The sequence below is a fragment of the Podarcis pityusensis genome, assembly GCF_964106645.2.
Source record: "Podarcis pityusensis genome assembly, chromosome: 10".
Classification (NCBI taxonomy): Eukaryota; Metazoa; Chordata; class Lepidosauria; order Squamata; family Lacertidae; genus Podarcis; species Podarcis pityusensis.
The window spans coordinates 29,474,309-29,494,892 of record NC_138035.1 but is presented as its reverse complement, the minus strand read 5'-3'; the positions used below and the strand labels follow the sequence as shown (position 1 = coordinate 29,494,892).

Here is a 20,584-nt window from a genome sequence, read left to right as displayed (position 1 = left end):
TGTGAAGTGAGGGCTGCCAGGTCAAGGGAAATCCCAATCCTTGGCCAAACATCTGTTGCTAGGGTCATCCCAGCACAGAACCAGAACCTTTAGCTTTAAGGGCACCTTAATTGGGAATTTGCAGGCCTTGTCCAAAGCAGGGAGGGGGGTCTCCCCTTGACTCCAGTAGGTTCTGGTGATGAAGCTTCCTCAACTGTTTGCGGTGACTGAGTAACGAAGCCACTGTGTAGCTCACATAATGATCTTGATCTCCACCTCTTTGTGGTGGAGAAATGCACTAAAGGAGCCTCCCCAGAGTGAGCTGATCATTCTTGCCTTGGAGTCCTGAAATACCTGGGGCGCATTCAAGAAGAAACCGGACACTTTTATCCTAGAAAATTCTTGCTTTGTTTTCTTTGCTGGGCTTGGACAGCCACCAAGTGATGGAGACCTTGCTTAGACTGCTGGGAGGAAGAGAAGGCCAGAGTTGGATTCGTACTCGCCTCTGAAAGGGACTCCGGTTACTTCAGTGGCAGAGAAGAACCTAAAACTGACAGTGGACCAGATTCTTCCCAAAGTGGCACTTCGGAAGGAAGGACACCTGTTCCACATGGGAGGGGTGGTGCGTTCAGCCCATCCTCCTGTGACTGAGTTGGAAGAAAAAGATAAGAATCTGGAGTGTATTGCACATCCTCTAGAAATGACTCAGTAGAAATCTCCTAGGAGGATCAGGAGTACAAGGGCAAAGTGGGCTTTTGTACAGCACCTACAACCTGTGAAAAAGACACTGTGCTGTGATTTTGATCTCATTGGAAGATGCCACAGGCACCGCCTCTGCAAATACTGCAGTGCCACCCCGACTTCATTCTTTGCTATCTTGCCTCCTGTGCCAGATAATTTCTCCTGAGGTGGGCTTGAAATATTCAGGACGACAAATGGAAATTTATGTCAAGGAATCTTGGCTGAGGTGGTGTCGATGTGTTTGCAATGCTAATCAGCCCCAATACTTAACTAGAGGCTCTCAGAGGCCAGATAGGGGTGGGGAGAGGTAATAGGAAAAGGGACCCCCAAATTAAGGTGATGATATGTGGTGAGGGAGAGCGAGAGGGGTGGTGACAGAATATCATGACAATAGAACTGGAAGAGAGGCATAAGAAAGCCAAGATTGTGGGACAGGAATCAAGAGGCAGAGACTTGGACTAACAAGAGGAGGAAATATCTGTTTGGGACTGTTAGTACTGTTGCTCCACAAAACCAGCATAAGGTGCCTTTTTCTGGCTATCAGCACTCTGAGCTGCCCAGTACAGTGATCGGAAAAAGCTTGTTGAGGATACTCAAGACAGGTGGATGGGGTCACTTGGAAAAGTTGCAAAAAAGAAAAGTCAAAAGCACAGCCTTCTATAAATGTAATGGTTACCATCCAGTATACCAGCCTGTTGGGAGACTGGATACCTTGTATCATGAAGGTGCCTGTTTAAGAATCTGCTGTAGACAAGTGACCCTGGGCTAGCTTGAAGCTTTGATTTTCATCCTAAGCTTCTCTGAGGATTGCACAGAAGTTCTTTGTCTTTTCATCAAACTACTTTGTTCCAGCTCCTTTCCTGCCAGGCCAAATACAAACACAGGATGAAACTTGAGATAGATTTTCCCTACCTTATGCATGGAAAGTTGTCACACAAGTTTTGGGGAAGGTCAGATATGAAGAAATACCAGTTTCACTCAGCCTCTGGGAAGCCAACACTATAGAAAGATTTGGGGTTGACAGGGAAACACAGAAGTTTGGGGGACAGTGAGGGACACCTGAGAAATGGAGGGTAAATAATGCAGAAAACAGTGATAATTAGAACTTGTAAGGCCACAATGGATCACTGTGGTCATTTGGGCTATTTTACTAGATCAGGGCAGAGACATGTGGATGAGCTCCCCCAAGCTTGTATTGGATTAACTTTTTTCTCCCCTGAAAAAAATGAAAATCTTAGATCATTTCTCCAAGCCAAGCCAAGAGCTTAGAAAAATCCCAAACCCCACAAATTGTTGCAGTCCTCAAAAGTTTTCCCCAGCAGCAGCAGCCATTGAAGCCAAGAAATGGAGCTTTCCATTTCTGTCACCCTTTCCCCACTGCAGTTGCAGCAACTCTTGGGAGAACCACATCTTCCATGGCCTTCCGAGTTTTTGCATCCTGTTACACTGCTAATCACATCAGTGCAACAGAAGGGAGAAGGGGGAAATATTCCCTCCAGTCATCTTACTTTCTCCTGTCCCTGGCTCTAAAAAGGTAAATGAAAGGAAGAGTGGAATGGTTTGAGAAAACTGGGACTAGCAGGGAGGGCATTATGTAACTATGAGAGATAGCATTGATGGGAGCGGGGAGGCTAGGAATTCTTCTCTGGCTCAGGTTTTAATCTGAGCCAGAGAAGATGTAATTCAGGGGCCATAAAACTCACCTCTCCTTTGAGATGGATTTCGATGAGCGTTCCGAAATCTGATCATGATCCTATGTTTGGAGAATTTCACTGGCATCCCTACTACCAATACTATATCTGTTCCAGAAAAAAAGTGATCAGAAAAAGTAGGAAAGGAAGTTGTAGGATATAAAAAGAGGGGATCATGAAGAGTGACATAGTGGTGAAAATGAAGAGGAAAAATGTGTATCTTAGAATATATAAAATGACTAGAAAGAAGGGCTGATTGTCCAGACAGTGGGGCATGGAGGTTCTGGTTCAGAGCATTGGATCTCTGTAAGTGCTGATCTGCGTACTGAACCCTGCATGATACGTTGGCAAATCAATGTATGTCCTTTGTAGGACAGCAATGGGGAACCTTTTGCTCAGAGGTGGGGCAGTGAATGCAGTCCTCCAGGCCCCCCTCTCTCTGACCCACAGAACTGTTCCGTGGGCCACACATACACTTGCTTATTTTTAATATAGTTGCTTACATTTATATCCCACCAATGTACATGTGGTCCCCTGGAAATCAGACCCAGACCTCCTTAGCTTCAGGAAGGTGGGGGCCTCGTGTGCCTTCAGACCATGGCCTCTACCCAGCCCATACCCCTCCCCCAACACCAACCCAGCTCCATGCTCAAGTGCTTTCCCCTGCCTGGACTGTGTCCTTGAAGTGTGGCCAGCACATTTTGCTTTCCTGGATGTAGAGGTTTGGATATTTGTTGAAACCACCGTTTTTTGCAGAGCTGGAATGAGCCAACTCTACAAAGGTAAGAGTCTGTTGCTTCACCAACTTTTGCATTCAGTCCTGTCCTCGCTGACATATGGTCCCACCCCAGAAGGTTTCCCATGCGGAAATAAGTCCCTCACCCAATAAAGCCTCCTAGCCCTGGTTATAGTAGAACATTGTAAAGCAGGGCAGCCTTCTTGCCCATCTCTGCTGCTGAAGTGTCCAGTGGGAAGTCCTCATTTGATAACACCTCCATTGGAAAACTGGGCAACGACATAGTGTAGTGCTGGGAGAAAATGAGGTGATGGAGGAGGAGACCAGGAACGAAAGCAGACAGGATTAGGAAATTTAATGAGGTGGAGATGGAGAGAAGAATGGAGCAAGTTGGAGGATAAGTGATTTGTGGAATCCAGTTACCGGTTCTTGAAATCCAGAGCCTAATTCTATATACTCTCATTAAGCATAATCTCATCAGTTGACATACTAGCTGAAAAAGACATTGCAAGATGCAACCAAGTGCATAGTATACAAGACAATATGCCAAGATGAGCATTCCATGAACTAAGCACCAGAAAGCCCAACTCAGCCAAATCTCATGGAGAAGAATGCAGCCACAGAAGGACATCAAGAGCTGCTTAATGAGCTCCATCTTCTTTGCCCTGAGCATATGAAAGGACCAGCAAAGATAGCATGTGGAAAGCCCATTTATCAGATGGGAGGGATCCCTTTTTAAGTGGCGGCCATCACCCACCGCTTGACAGCCATGACACTGCGCACAGACGAAAGTGCAACCCTTCCAGGATCAGGGACAACAGCCTCCCTAGAGTCACGGTGTATAAACTACAACACTGGGAAGTTGTTCTTTAATGAATCTCACTGTGAAATGTTTTGTACTGAGCTTTTGTTTTATTTGGGGTTTTTTTGTGGGCTTTGAGGAAACTTTCATCCCCCACCATGCTCTTTTAACATTCCTGCTTTTTTGGTACTTTGTGGAGATCAACTCCGCGAAGCAGATCTTAAACCACCTTGGGGATCTCTTCATCGATGTTCCTTTCTGCTGTGAACTGGAATAAAACATCTACCCCTTTCTGTCTACTGTATCTTGTTCAGGAAGATTTAACTCCATATACTTCAGGGCAGGAAAACCACAGTGGAAGACGACTGCAAATGGAAGGTCCTTCCTCCCAGATACACACATCTCCCTTCCATCCTCTGGAGGGATGAATTTCCTTAGATCCTTGCCTGCCCCCCACCTCCATTCTTGGCCTTTGATTCCAATATGAGGCCTTGCTTTCAGGTGACTCCTACACTCCCAATCCATACTACGACATGAGGAGAGGGAGCCAGTTGTAAGAGGGGTGGAATCCCTGCATAGCCCTGCCACCCACAAGCACAGAATTGGGGTACAAGACCAGGGGGGTAGTACCCCCTCTCCTCCCAGTCTCCCCCTGAAGTCCCACTTCTGCTCCCCTGCCCCTTGAATGTAATACACAATTGGAGGCATCTGCTGGTTTGGGTCCTCACCAGCCATTCGGGTTCCCTCCTCCTCCTGTAATGATCCTGTGAATCTTGGTTGTGTATGGAGATTTATTTTTTGAAGTTTGATTTAATTTTAGGTTTGAGTTTTATTTGATATTTCTTCCTCCCTCTCCCCCATCCTACACACGTTTTAAACTGAATGGCACGAAATTGTTTTCCTTGAATCGGAGATTCCTGTATGGAGAAAATCAATTTCTATATTTGCAATAAATTTCTTATTAAAAAAAGAAAGAAAAGAAAAACGAGTTAAGAGTATGACTGGGACTGCTCACCTATAGTTTCTCTCCTTCCATTTGCTTGCTGAAAAAAAACACAACATTTTACAGGTGATGAAGATTCTTGTGAATGACTTCTGTGGAAAAATGCTCCTTGGTTGAAACCGTCCTGGCAGAGACAATATAGTTATAATGGGAAGATGAATGCAAGATAAAAGCTGCACTGGGGTGGTGGGGCATGTGCTCAGCATTCTGGAGATATCTCATAACAAGACGACACATGCACACACCACACAAATACACACTTTGTTTCACTACACTGTGCTATGTGAAAAAGAAAAGAAAAAGCACTTTGGTCATAGCCGAAAACAGAGTTAGGCACCCTTAAGCCCACTGACACCAATAGAGTTAAGCTTACCTAACTCTGATGAATTGTGACTTTTGTATTTTAGGTGAGAGCTGGAGAGGAGCATCTAGTGAAGGCTGGCCTTATGGTGCCTAAAGCAGAAACAACAGAATGAACCTGCACACCCAGAGACACAATTCTTTGCAAAATGGAGGGCTCCAGTCACATAAACAGTTGAAGAATCCGAGTCAAATGGGCAACTCTTCAAATACACAAAAGGGTTGTCACATAGAAGACAGCAAAGACCCATTCTTTGCTGCCCCAAAGGGGCTTAAGTTATGATCTAATGGGCTTAAGTTGCAGGAGGATATGTTTAGGTTGGGAGAAACGTCTTGATGGTAAGAGCATATCAACAATGGACGCAATTGTTTAGTGAGGTGGTGGGCTCTCCCTCTTCAAGCAGATTTCCTGATGGCAGCCATCTCTTGGGGGTGCCCTAATTCTGGATTCCTTGCATCAAGCAGCAGGTTAGAATAAATGTTCTGCAAGGTCCCCTCCAACTCTTAGTATTCCAATCTCAGAGATAGTGATGGGATATTATTATTATTATTATTATTATTATTATTATTATTATTATTATTCCCCACCCATCTGGCTGGGTTGCCCCAGCCACTCTGGGACAAAGCTTCCAACACATATAAAAACACATGTCATGAAATAAAAGTACAAAATCTTTACGGGTATTGCTTATTACAAAAAACTAGAACACAGTTAACATTTGCTTTTCAGATTAATTTGTGACGTAGCTCACCCGGATGTCAGCCTTCTATTTTCAGGACACTACTAATGCTCACTGACTCTCCCTCACACACCCCCAAGGCCCATGTGAAGTAGCATTGGAGGTCTGTATGACAATTTGGGAAGCTATGGCAGAAGAATTTCTATGTGTGCTAGATGGGTTGCCAGCTTTGCATGATATAGGAAGTGCCAAAAAAGCAGGATGCTTAATGACTTATGCATCATTTCAAACTTCTCTATTATAATGCCTGATGACTGTGCATCCTGCAGCACACAGGAAAGCAAACCAACGCTTCCTGCAACAGCCAAAAGTTATCTCAGTGTGTGAAAGACTGTTCTTCCCACCCTTTCGTTTCTATCCTGCCTCCTCAGAGAAACAAGCAAGCAGCTGCAACTCCATCCCTGCCCTTCCTAAGGCTTTCTTGACCTTTCAGGCATTGACATCAATACTGGAGACATGAATTGCTTGAGAGAAAAGGTGGCCAGGCATCCTGCTTTATAGAAGGTGGCCCTCTATTTCAGGGGTAGCCAACATGGTGAGCTTCAGATGTGGCTGGACTCCAGATCTCATCATCCCGTTGGCCTTGTTGGCTGAGGCTTGTAGGAGTTGGAGTCAAACAACTCCTGTTTTAAGGAGTCCTCTATTTGAAAGGTTATCTGGCCCAAGTCTAGTTTAAGGATAAAGGTAAAGATAAAGGGACCCCTGACCGTCAGGTACAGTTGTGGACGACTGGGGTTGCAGCGCTCATCTCACTTTACTGGCCGAGGGAGCCGGCATACAGCTTCTGGGTCATGTGGCCAGCATGACTAAGCTGCTTCTGATGAACCAGAGCAGCACACGGAATTCCGTCTACCTTCCCACTGGAGCGGTACCTATTTATCTACTTGCACTTTGACGTGCTTTCGAACTGCTAGGTTGGCAGGACCAGGGACCGAGCAATGGGAGCTCACCCCGTTGTGGGGATTCGAACCGCCGACCTTCTGATCAGCAAGCCCTAGGCTCTGTGGTTTAGACTGGTTTAAGTATAAATAACTATAAAAAGGGAGTGCAGTGGTTGCCCATCAACAGTTGGGACCCAGACAGTGGAGTAAGGAGGCCACCATTTCCACCCACAATAGTGAAATGTAGGGATGGGGGGAAGTGAATTCCCCTTTAAGAGTGAATTAAGTTCACTCTTAAAGGGGAATCCACCTGATTTGCACTTTCTGAAACAATGTGAGGATCACAGTACACCTATTCTTTTAAATTCACAATTATCTGAATTTTGCAAAGACTTTCTAGAGTCAAGTAGTATGCATAAAAACACATATACTAGGGCAAAAAGACACAATTTTAGGAGAATCTGCTTCGCTTAACTGTATATTATGGGAAATTACATACAAATGTGTGTATTAGGAGAAATTCAAACTAAAATGATGGATTTTCATGAGGATTTTTTTAAAAAATCACAAACAGATGTGGAGGACTCTGTTTAAAACTGGAAAAAAAGAGAAAACTGAAAATGACAAATTTGCCTATCCTTAGTGAGATGTGTCATATTTTTATTTTGATTATAAAAATTATTTCTAAATCTGCATCTATGGGCGTTAATAAGTCTATCCCTATAAGAAGGGAAAGCTCATCAGCACTTAGCACCTGAACAGCAGACTGAGCAGGCACATAGATGGCCTCCTCATAGCATTCCCCGCAATGGTTGCCTGGTTAAGCTCTCTCTTTGTTTACCACAATCTGTACCCATGGTGAGTTTGGCTTGCTGCCTTATGTGAACAAGACCAACGTAACTCACAGAAAACACCCAGACAATTCAGGTAACTCAGCCAGCAACCATTTTATTTTGATATCGTCTGATTGCCTTTGAAAACTCTGAAATGAATGCAGGATTTTGAGTGGCTTGTTGAGAGGTATTGAGCTCTCTCAGCACCACCACCACCCACCCTCAAAAGCAAGTAATTCTGCAATCCTATACACACAGCTGAGAGTGAGTGCAATTAGACACAATGAGACTTGTGTCTGAGCAGAAATGAATAAAATCGCGCTCTTCAGTCCCTCCGTTCCCTAGCCTGGGCTGCCATTCAAACCACCTCCGCCATTTTGCTTCAAGATCCACTCAGTGAGGAAGTGTACCAAAGAGGGTGAGGTATACAACCTGTGCAAAACTGTTCCTCTTCAATGAGAACCCTACTACTTGGAAGGAAGAGGCTTGAGGAGGAGGGGCTACTAATACAAATGCGCCATAAAAAGCCTAATTCATAGCCTGAGACCTGTGTGCAAATACTGTGGTTGCCCAGCCGAGCTCAGAACGACAAAGGTAAGTACTTATTTGCCATTAGGGTCAGTGGCTTGACTGTCTGAGAGCGCTATTAATTGGCTGTGCTTCAACATCTTCAGTGACGGCTTCTCAGAGAGTTTCTCAAAGGCCTACAGGAAGCAAACTTTTCCCCTGCCAGCTTCTCACTTTTTTCAAGAGCTAGCCTTCACAACACAATTAGCGCTAAGGGTTCTTCCTGACAGGAGGTCAGAGAGGAGGCAGGCTGGAGAGAAGAAGGCCTTCTGCTTCCGGTTTTGATACATCAGCGGAGCAGACAGAACTCCACTCCTGCTGGAGACAAAGGTTGCCAAATCCCAGCCCAAAGAGACCTCCCGCACCTCTGACAAGTGCAAGGTAAGGGCAAGTTTGACAGATATAGCATTTCTGGCTATGTTAGCAGAAGAAAGGGTCCTGAAAAACATTTCAAGGCCCAACATTAGAAAGGAAGAAAAATACGAGTGGGAACAGACGGATGTGGAAATTCAGGAGGCAGAAAAGGGTGCCTTTCTGTGAGGATTAACACTCACACCTTATTAGCGTATCAGGCCACCTCTGGGTCTGTGGAGTTTCTTGGAATGTCATAGGCATCCAACAAAAACAAAAACAAGGGGAGGATATTGCTGATTTTCGCTTATTCATCCCATGCCCAGAACGCAAATCAATCCAGCAAATAGAATTGGCATTTGCTGTTGTTACTTTCTGTCAGGACACGATCCATGTTTGATTATGTGTCCCCCCCCCCCACATCTGCAATGTGTTTCATTTGCGTTAAAATCAACGGGGAAGAATTATGTAATGACCACGTACCTTACATAATTACACAAGTGGCGTGATTTTTGCCACTGCCAACAGCAAGACAAATACAGTGGTACCTTGGGTTACAGACGCTTCCGGTTACAGACTCCGCTAACCCAGAAATAGTACCTCTGGTTAAGAACTTTACTTCAGGATGAGAACAGAAATCGCGCGGCAGCGATTCGTTAATCTGGAACAAATTAAGCTCTTAACCCGAGGTACCACTGTAATGCAGTTTTTGGTGGGAGGCGAACTGAGGACGAATGCAGACAGAGCTGCATATGACAAGCACAGGACAGCTTCTTGCATGCTTACCCTTGCGTGTGGCCCCTATTACAGGGATGGAACGATGGCAGGCATCTGGGATCCATTTTGTGTTGGTCCCCCAACCTCCACCCCAGAACCCATAGTCCACCTTACATAGTACGTTGTAGTAGAATGGCTTAGGACATGCCCAGCGAATTAAGAGACAGAATATCCCACTGAGCACATACTGAGCCCAGCAATTTGTTTTCAGTACCACCTCAAAATCCTTTCACCTCAACCTCCCACTAACGTCATTTCAGCAGCCTAATTTAGAAAGTGGGGGGGAGGTCTTCTCAGAAGGAAGACTCACTCAATTGCATGCAACCTACACCCAGGTTAAGTGGGTGGAGGATTGCAGGCATACTGTTTCTGTTGTCAAACATTTAAGAGTCAAGAAACCACAGATCTACCTCTCGATCCCGTGCCAACCTTCTGCCCACCCTAGCCCTATGTCAATGCCTCAATCCAACCTGGGATGATCTGGGGCTGACCTAGATCCAGGCCCTGAACTGAACAGGGGGCTTTGAACAGTCTTTACTTAACGTTTAGAACCTTAAATAAACATGAAGTTGGGATGCTGAGGCAGGGGGAAAAGGAGATGCACTCAAACAGCCTGAGGAGAGGGGGTGTGGCTGGGGAGGATATAGCCGGGGTAGCGCTCCAAGCACGAAACAAAGAGATCTGGAGGTTCCTCACCTCTGTCCTAGGATGCCGCAAGCTGGCAGCTAGCTAGATTACATACTGCTACCTTGCAAGTTAGGTTTGACTTTTTTCTCTGTCTGGTATTGCCATGCCCACTGATGATGAGAAAGGCCATTGTTTGCTGACCCCTCTTCCCACTCCAGCATGCGTTGACAATATTGGAGATGGTAATGAAGCTTAATTGCCTGACCACTGAGAAAGAATGAATTGCAAATGTACAGCAGTGCAGCGGCACTCCTGAGCAAAGGAGAAAAACTTTATCCTGACTTGTTATATCTATCCATATGGCTAAGCTTTATTGCTGGGCAAATAAGGGAAGTGAAGAAAAAAACCCCAAAGCTAAGGGGTTTAAGGGCAAAAGAAGATTGGACAAGTAATTACACCAAGAAAGCTTTTTTAAAAAAACAAAAACAAAACCCCACAGTACATAAATATATCATCCTCTTTTGAAATGTGTTAACGTTCTTTTTTAAAAAATAAAAATAAATCCCCAAACATGTTAGTGTTTTCCTTGTAGTTTGCCATTGCTAAACTGCATTTGCTGGAATTGTGAAAATATTTCATTTTGTGGGGAAAAAGAAGAAGCAAATGCATTTCCTTTGTGGCGTTGTGAAAACCCAGCATTGAATTATTCTAGTTTAGACTTTTAGACTTTAGAAAGTAAGGTGGACAGCAGAAAATTGGGATTAGGTGAGAAGCTGTGAGACAGCAGGGCCTAGCCTTGAGGTCAGAAAACTGGATAATTATCTAGGGCTTGTGCAGAACCAACAATCCTTTGGGCCAGTGGACATATTTGGAATTTTGAGAAAATGCCATGGGCGCCAGTCATAAAATGGCTGCCCTATGTCATGTAAACTAGCCTGCTGCTTTCAGGTATGGTGGAAAATGCTTTGCCATCCTCAGTGACGAAGTAAGTTTCAACTGCCAGACTGGATGGCTTTTGTACAAAGAGTGGGGGGCAGAGCCATTTTTGCCTCAGACAGGGAAATCTCTTGCTGTTGCTGAAGGACCTCTTCATAGAGGTCTGTACTGACCTCTAGAGTGATCTTGAGCAAATTACATAATCTCTTTGTGGCTCTGTTCCCACCAACACAATAGCATTGACAACGCTACTTTTCCACCTTGTCTATTTAAGACTAAAACCAAAACAACTGATTCAGTATCAAGGGCTACACTATTAGAAGATCATCGCTCTGGCCCTGCGTCTCAAGTCAAAAATAATATGAATGTGAACTTGTTTAAAATCGTAGACCAGAAAGTTGTGTGATGGGCATACAAATCATGGCCTATCAAGCATACGCGTGATGCCTGCACGTTTACAATCATCTGTAAAATATGACTGGGAAAGTCGTAAGATCATTCCTTTTCAGAAGGAGACATTTGTCATGTAAGCTCAGAATTTTGAGCTTATCTTTGTAATTATAGGTCAGTATGTTTGGGAATACAAACAGTAGGATAGCTGGATTCACATTGCCAGAAGAGATAAGGTGCATCATCAAAAAACAAAAACAAAATGGGACACAGATCTGCATAAAATCTGCCTAGACTAATTTTCTTGTAAAGATGAGAATTTAAAAATAAATACTATACAGTGGTACCTTGGTTCTCAAACTTAATCCGTTCCAGAAGTCCATTCCAAAATCAAAGCGTTCCAAAACCAAGGTGCACTTTCCCATGGAAAGTAATGGAAAATGGATTAATCTGTTCCAGACTTTTAAAAACAACACCAAAAACCTGAATTTAACATGAATATTACTATCTAACGAGACCATTGATCCATAAAATGAAAGCAATAATCAATGTACTGTACTATAAAATAAAGACAGTACTGAAGATTATAAAAAAATAATAATCCAACAGACAAGGGTTGAAATATTTAAAGACATTCCGAAATACCTTCTGGATCTCAGATCAAACTATAAAGACTTGGTTACCCTGCTGAGAAGGAACAGTATTAACTTTAGGTGGGAACTCCCTCAAGGCCTATCTTTTAGCTACAAAGGAAAGAAGAGGAAAATAAAATCGGAAGACGACAAAGACAAATTTTGGAGAGACCACGGAGAAGACCTACAAAAAGGACTATCTCCGGAACCAAAAGACCGCTCGAAAAAAGGGATATCACCGACAGAAGAGGAACAGGCACTAGGTGCAGTAGGAGGAGTATTAAAACAATAACATCATGGCTCTGCAACTACTAACTTGGAACTGTCACGGTCTAAATTCCCCACAGAAAAGGAAATCAGTATTTCATATATTAAAAAAGGAACAATTAGACTTAATTTGTTTACAAGAAACACATATAACAAGAATACACAGGAAATTGTTGATAAATAAAAGACTTGGTCAAGAGTTTATTTCATCGGATAAAGTTAAAAAAAGAGGGGTTGTGATTTATGCAAAGGACAGATTATCACCGAAATTCGTATTTAAAGATGACCAAGGAAGATTTGTGGCAATTGAAATTCAAACACAAGGAGAAAAAATTTTGATAGTAGGAATCTATGCACCAAATGACGGGAAATCTGAATTTTTTAAGAAGTTGCACGAGATCCTGATGGACCATATGGATTATAACATGATTTTGATGGGAGATATGAATGGAGTGGTATCCACATATATGGACAAGGCACAAAGACAGGTAGTCACCAAGGATGGTACACTACCGAAAACTTTTTTTGACATGACAGGCAACTTGGACTTGGTTGACATTTGGAGAATAAGAAATCCCATGGCTAAAGAGGGAACCTTCTTCTCTGAAGCCAAAATGACATGGACAAGAATTGACCAAATTTGGATTACTAGAGGAATGGCACCAAAGACAAGAAAGGTGGAAATCTGCCCAAAAACTTGCTCCGACCATAACGCTGTTAAGATGGAAATGAGACTAACACCAACTGGCTCCTTCAGATGGAAGATGAATGACACCTTATTTAGAGATGATGAACTACTTAAGAAGGCCCAAAAAACTTTGAGAGATTACTTTGAGATAAACCTCAGTACTAACGTGGAGAAAAGAGTAATCTGGGACGCTAGTAAAGCGGTTATGAGAGGGTTCTTAATACAACAGAATGCAATAAAGAAAAGAACTCAAAATGAGAAGAAGGATAAGATAATGGATAAAATAAAGGAATGTGAAAAAAGACTGAGAGTAAACCCCAAATCTCAAGAGATTTTGAGAGAGTTAAAGTTATACCAAGTACAATATATGAAAATGATGAATCAGGAAATAGAATGGAAAATTAAACAAATGAGACAAAACACTTTTGAATCGGCCAATAAATGTGGTAAACTGTTGGCATGGCAAATGAAAAAGAGACAAAAATTAAATACAGTTATGAACTTAGAAGTGGAAGGAAGAAACATACAGAACCCTGCAGAGATCAGAAGTTGTTTCCAACGGTACTTTAAACGATTATACACTCAAGGGCCACTGAAAGAAACAGATTTAGACCAATTTTTGAAAACAAATGGATTACAAAAAATATCTCAAGAAAACAAATTAATTTTGAATCATAGAATAACTGAACAGGAAATAGAAGGTGCCATTCAAAACATGCAACTGGGTAAATCTCCAGGACCAGACGGCTTGACCTCTAGATACTACAGATCTTTAAAAGAATGGTTAATTCAACCTTTGAAAGAGGTCTGCAACGAAATAATGGAGGGGAAAAGAGCACCAGAGTCGTGGAAAGAAGCATATATTACACTTGTACCAAAAACAGAGACTGAAAAGACACAGCTTAAGAACTACTGCCCTATATCGTTATTGAATGTGGATTACAAAATTTTTGCAGATATTTTGGCTAAGAGATTTAAAAAAGTGTTGATGGAAGAGATTCATAAAGACCAAGCGGGCTTTCTCCCAGGAAGACATTTGTCTGACAATTTGAGGAATATAATTGATATTTTGGAAAAATTAGAAGTGAATATAAACACTAAAGCAGTTTTGATATTTGTAGACGCGGAGAAAGCCTTTGACAATATTTCTTGGAATTTTATGAAGAAGAATCTCCAGGGTATGGGGGTAAGCCAGGGTTTTGAGAATGGTATAGGTGCAATTTATTCAGAACAAAAGGCTAAACTAAGAACGTTGGACATAACATTATGTTTGCTGACTGGGAACAGTTGTGGACCACAGGTATGAAATTTACGGCATGCAATGCCTTAAGAGAGAATATCATGAAAATGATATACAGGTGGTACACAACCCCAGTCAAGCTTGCAAAAATCTATCACTTGCCCGATAATAAATGTTGGAAATGTAAAGAAACTGAAGGTACATTTTTTCATCTTTGGTGGACGTGCCCAAAGATTAAGGCTTTCTGGGAAATGATATATAATGAATTAAAAAAGGTATTTAAGTATACCTTCCCTAAGAAACCAGAGGCCTTTCTCCTGGGCATAGTCGGCCAAATGGTGTTAAAAAAGGATAGAACTTTCTTTATGTATGCAACAACAGCAGCAAGAATACTCATCGCAAAGTATTGGAAGAAACAAGAACTTCCCACGCTGGAGGAATGGCAGATGAAACTTATGGACTATATGGAACTGGCGGAAATGACTGGTAGAATCCGTGACCAGGGAGAAGAGTTGGTGGAGGAAGATTGGAAGAAATTCAAAGACTATCTTCAGAAACATTGCAAAATTAAAGAATGTTAGAGTGATGTTGGACTGAAAATAAGCGGTTTCCAGCTGTACAGGTTAAGGTTAATGATAGATTAAGATTAAAGATTAGGATTAAAGATGTTTAATGAAATGGAAATTTGACAATTAAGAGGTAAAATTTTAATGTTACATTACACTAAGACTAAAGATTAGGTTTAAAGAAGTTGAAGTTATATATTTCAATATTATATTAAATTAAAGACTGGGATTAAAAAAGTGGAAAAGAAATTGCTGGACAAACAATTTGGATTGGAATACAAAAGAGGGAGGTATGAGGAAGTCCAGAAAATAAGTAAATTTAAAAACGGAAATGGAAAAGAGATATTGTTTTTAATTGTTATGTTCTTTTTTTTATTGTTGATTTTTGTCTTTTGTCTTTTTTTATTTTCTCTTTGAGATTTGTATGGTGTATTTGTGCATTCTTTTTTGATGTTTTTCTTTTCTTTCTTTGTTGTTTAATTTCTGATTGAAACTTTAATAAAAATTATTTTTTAAAAAATGAAGATGATAAAAAAAATTAAAAAAATTGTTTAGATGGGGGGCTTTTATCTGTTTTCACAGTCACACAATCAATTAATCAATCAGTAGCTGAACTGGGTTCTACACACACACAAAAGCAAATTAAATGGAAAAATCTCAAAAACAAAAACGCAAACTAAATGGCAAAAACAAAAGCACCAAACTTAATCTGTTCCGGATGTCTGTTTGACTTCCAAAATGTTTGGAAACCAAGGCGCAGCTTCTGATTGGTGCAAGTGTCCCAGAAACAATAGCCAACAGCCGCTTTGGATGTTCGGCTTCTGAAAAACATTTGAAAACCGGAACACTTACTTCCGGGTTTTTCAGCGTTTGAGAACCAAGGCGTTTGAGGACCAAGGTACCACTGTAATTTAATAGCTAGAGTCACATTCCCTCTGAAGAAGCGGGTACTTCAGAGTATGTCTTGATCCTTTGCAGTCACTTGAGTCTCAGATCGCCTTAGCAGGGGTGGACCTGGGTCTTTCAAATTTCAGCAACACTTGTGCAGGGCCAAAATTTGGTGCCTGCCACCTCTTGCCTTCCGTTCTGCTCAATTCGCTACATCATAGTTGTGACACCCTGTGGCTCCCCCCAGGCTTGGTGCCCAGTGTAGCAGAACCAGTTACACTACCCTAAATCTGCCTCTGGCCTCAGTGGCACAGAGTGTCTTTCATCAGCTTTGGCTGGTGGCCCAGCTGTGCTCCTTTCTGGACAGGGGTAGCCTAATTTCTGCCATCCATGCTCTGATAACCTCTAGGTTAGATTACTGCAATGTGTTATACGTGGGGCTGCCTCTAAAGACAGTTTGGAATCTTCAGCTGGTGCAGAATTCAGCAGTCAAGTTGCTCACTGGGATAAGATGGTTTGAGCATATTACACTGATCCTGGCCTGGCTGCACTGGCTGCCAATTAGTTTCTGGGCCCATATTAACAGACCAGGATTCTGCGATCATCATGTGAGGCCCTTCTTTGTGTTCTGCAGTGGTTCCCTGTTTGTGGAATGGAATGCCCTCCCCAGGGAGGCTCGCTTGGCGCCTTCATTATACATATTAAATGCCAGGCAGAAATGTTCCTCTTCAACCAAGCCTTGGGCTGAATTATATTTCATGTCCTTTTAAATGTGTTTGTGGGAAGGGATGGTTATCGTCTTGTTTTTATTATGTATTTTATATTTTTATGCTGCAAACCACTCTAATATATTCAAATGAAGGGTGGTATAGACATTAATAGTAATGGAAATAGTAATAATAAATACTTCTCTCTAAGGATGGGTGAATTTGTCAGTTTTGGTTTTGCCCAGTTTTTCAATCTTCACTTGAGTCCTCCACATTACTATATCATAGAATCATAGAATCATAGAGTTGGAAGAGACCACAAGGGCCATCGAGTCCAACCCCCTGCCAAGCAGGAAACACCATCAGAGCACTCCTGACATATGGTTGTCAAGCCTCTGCTTAAAGACCTCCAAAGAAGGAGACTCCACCACACTCCTTGGCAGCAAATTCCACTGTCGAACAGCTCTTACTGTCAGGAAGTTCTTCCTAATGTTTAGGTGGAATCTTCTTTCTTGTAGTTTGGATCCATTGCTCCGTGTCCGCTTCTCTGGAGTAGCAGAAAACAACCTTTCTCCCTCCTCTATGTGACATCCTTTTATATATTTGAACATGGCTATCATATCACCCCTTAACCTCCTCTTCTCCAGGCTAAACATGCCCAGCTCCCTTAGCCGTTCCTCATAAGGCATTGTTTCCAGGCCTTTGACCATTTTGGTTGCCCTCCTCTGGACACGTTCCAGTTTGTCAGTGTCCTTCTTGAACTGTGGTGCCCAGAACTGGACACAGTACTCCAGGTGAGGTCTGACCAGAGCAGAATACAGTGGCACTATTACTTCCCTTGATCTAGATGCTATACTCCTATTGATGCAGCCCAGAATTGCATTGGCTTTTTTAGCTGCCGCATCACACTGTTGGCTCATGTCAAGTTTGTGGTCAACCAAGACTCCTAGATCCTTTTCACATGTACTGCTCTCAAGCCAGGTGTCACCCATCTTGTATTTGTGCCTCTCATTTTTTTTGCCCAAGTGCAATACTTTACATTTCTCCCTGTTAAAATTCATCTTGTTTGTTTTTTCCCAGTTCTCTAATCTGTCTAGGTTGTTTTGAAGTGTGATCCTGTCCTCTGGGGTGTTAGCCACCCCTCCCAGTTTGGTGTCATCTGCAAATTTGATCAGGATGCCCTTGAGTCCATCATCCAAGTCGTTGATAAAGATGTTGAATAAGACCGGGCCCAAGACAGAACCCTGTGGCACCCCACTAGTCACTCTTCTCCAGGATGAAGAGGAACCATTGATGAGCACCCTTTGGGTTCAGTCAGTCAGCCAGTTACAAATCCACTGAATGGTAGCATAGTCAAGACCGCATTTTACCAGCTTCTTTACAAGAATATCATGGGGCACCTTGTCAAATGCCTTGCTGAAATCAAGGTAGGCTACATCCACTGTGTTCCCTTCATCTACCAGGGTTGTAATTCTGTCAAAAAACGAGATCAGGTTAGTCTGACATGACTTATTTTTCAGAAATCCATGCTGACTATTGGTGATCACAGCATTCCTTTCTAGGTGCTCACAGACTGTTTGCTTAATGATCTGCTCCAGAATCTTCCCTGGTATTGATGTCAGACTGACTGGGCGGTAATTATTTGGGTCCTCTCTTTCCCCCTTTTTGAAAATAGGGACAACATTTGCCCTCCTCCAGTCTGCCGGGACTTCGCCTGTTCTCCAGGAATTCTCAAAGATGACTGCCAGTGGTTCTGAGATCACATCTGCCAGTTCTTTTAATACTCTTGGATGCAGCTCATCTGGCCCTGGAGACTTGAATACATCTAAACTAGCCAAGTATTCTTGTACTATCTCCTTAGTTATTCTGGGCTGTGTTTCCTCTGCTGAATCATTTGCTCCAAATTCTTCAGGTCGGGCATTGTTTTCTTTATCGGAGAAGACTCAGGCAAAGAAGGCATTGAGGAGTTCAGCCCTTTCTGTGTCCCCTGTTTGCATTTCACCATCTTCTCCTCTGAGTGACCCCACTGTTTCTTTGTTCTTCCTTTTGCTACGATCATACCCATAAAAGCCTTTTTGTTGCTTTTAACCTCTCTAGCAAGCCTGAGTTCATTCTGTGCTTTAGCTTTTCTGACTTTGTGTCTACACGTGCTGGCTATTTGTTTGAATTCCTCTTTGGTGGTTTCCCCCCTTTTCCATTTTTTGTACACATACTTTTTTAATCTTAACTCAGTTAAAAGTTCTTTAGATAGCCACCCTGGCTTCTTTAGGCACCTTCCATGTTTCTGTCTCATTGGTATTGCCTGAAGTTGTGCTTTTACTATCTCCCTCTTAACAAACTCCCAGCCATCATGAACTCCCTTTCCTTTTAGTATTACTGTCCATGGGATCTCACCCAGCACTTCCCTAAGTTTTATGAAGTCGGCTTTCTTAAAGTCAAGAAATTGAGTCCTAGTATGCTTGGCTGCTCCTTTCCGCTGTATAGTAAACTTCAGAAGAAGTTTGCAATTAAGTTTGCAATTAAGAAAAAACTCCTCATGAAAACTCAGCAGCATTTTAATGTGGATTTTTCTGAACACACACGTTTGCACACAATTTTGCCTAATATGCACAGTAGTTTTCGCTAATATATGCATTTTTTATGGTCACTTTACTCTAGCATATGCATTTTTGTGCACATTACTTGGCAGGAGAATGGCATTGCAAAATTCAGAAAAGTGCAAATTTCAAAGGATGGCCATGTTTTGGTTCACATGTTGTTTCAGAAAGTGTGAATTAGGCAGATTAACCTTTAAATGTGAACTGAATTGAATCCCCCCCAATCCCCATGTTTCATGGTGAACAGAAATAGTGGCCTGCTCACTCTGCTGTCTGAGTGCACAACACTGATGGGCTCTCCCTTCTTACGGTTATTTATCTTTAAAGCAGACTTGGGCCAGACAACCTTTCAAAAAGAAAAGTTTTTAAAATACGGGACTGCAAACTAGAGCACATGGCTATTCTATCCAGCAGCAGCCTGTTGATGGTCTGTCTCTATAGTAACAACTATGGAATAAGTGAATGAGGTGAAGTTTAATATACATGCAGATATGATTTGGGGAGCTGTGATCATTGTGAGGAATGGGTGTTTAAGAATGTTGAAGAAGAATAAAAAAAAATAACAACATCAAAGGCTAGCTAGTTGCTCCATTCATGTCCATATTGGTCTTCTGATATGGCTCAAGTTTTTTTGAAATTCAAAGAACAAAATTGGTTTCCATTCTCCTCCTTTGAAGTGTGCGAGATACAAAGCCTTCTTTTCATTAAAAACAACAACCCAGCAACTGGCCTATTTGAAAATGACCCAGCAGACACTGTCCTCAATTATCCATTCTCTCTGAGCCCTATTTATATTTGCATAAAGATTTCATCCACCCCCTCCAACTGTTACAAAGGCAGAAAATCAAAAGGCTATTCGGATAAGTATTGGACTATCCAAACTAAGCACAGTAATCTGGAGAAAATAACTCAAAAGCTCTCGCTTAGCAAGTCCTGCTTCCAGAAGGACTATATGACACTAACGTTATTTCCTCCATACACAAACCAATAGTTGTAAACATCAAGGCATCACAGTAAATGAGTTGGCTTTGTTATTTGACCTGTGAGACTATTGTTCATTTCCATGCAAATACACTCTAGGAATCTGAGAGTCATAGGAGGTTTCTAACAGAAGCCTCCAGGCCACTCCTGATTTTGACTGTGCCACAGCCTGCTTTTTGCAGGAAAGTACCTCATACTGAGCCCCCAAGCTTAGTTTTGCCATCTCCAAGAGGCAGTGTCTCTTCTGCAGCCCTGAGAAGATGATCTTTAGCTGAAGATACCAGGGGGAGATCCTCAGACCTTCTGCATGTACTGGACTACAACCCATCACTGTGTCTGGGTCTGGCCATAACGACCCTGTGATGCTGTTGGTCTCCGTAATAATCGCAGACCATTCAGCTGTGAGGACCTTAGTTGCTCTCCTTTTATTCCAGAGGCCCCATTTTGTTTCTAGGTCAGGATCAAGCAGGCTGGTTCAGGCAGCCAAAAAACCCCCAATATGACTCTGCCAACAGTAAGCAGGCAGGAAGAGCAAAGGAGCCAGAATCAAGTGGTAAAAGCTTTTCTGAGCTGTACTGCTTCGGCTATAGGTTGGGAGTCAAGT

The 20,584-nt window shown here is 42.4% G+C and overlaps 1 long non-coding RNA gene across 1 annotated transcript in view; it reads right to left on the bottom strand.

Moving 5' to 3' along the window:
- LOC308457739 overlaps positions 1-20,584 on the bottom strand; it is a 515,363-nt gene that overhangs the window by 416,339 nt on the left and 78,440 nt on the right. The window contains exon 2 of the long non-coding RNA XR_013977100.1: positions 16,720-17,079. This is a non-coding gene — a long non-coding RNA (uncharacterized lncRNA). The remainder of the gene's footprint in view (positions 1-16,719; positions 17,080-20,584) is intronic.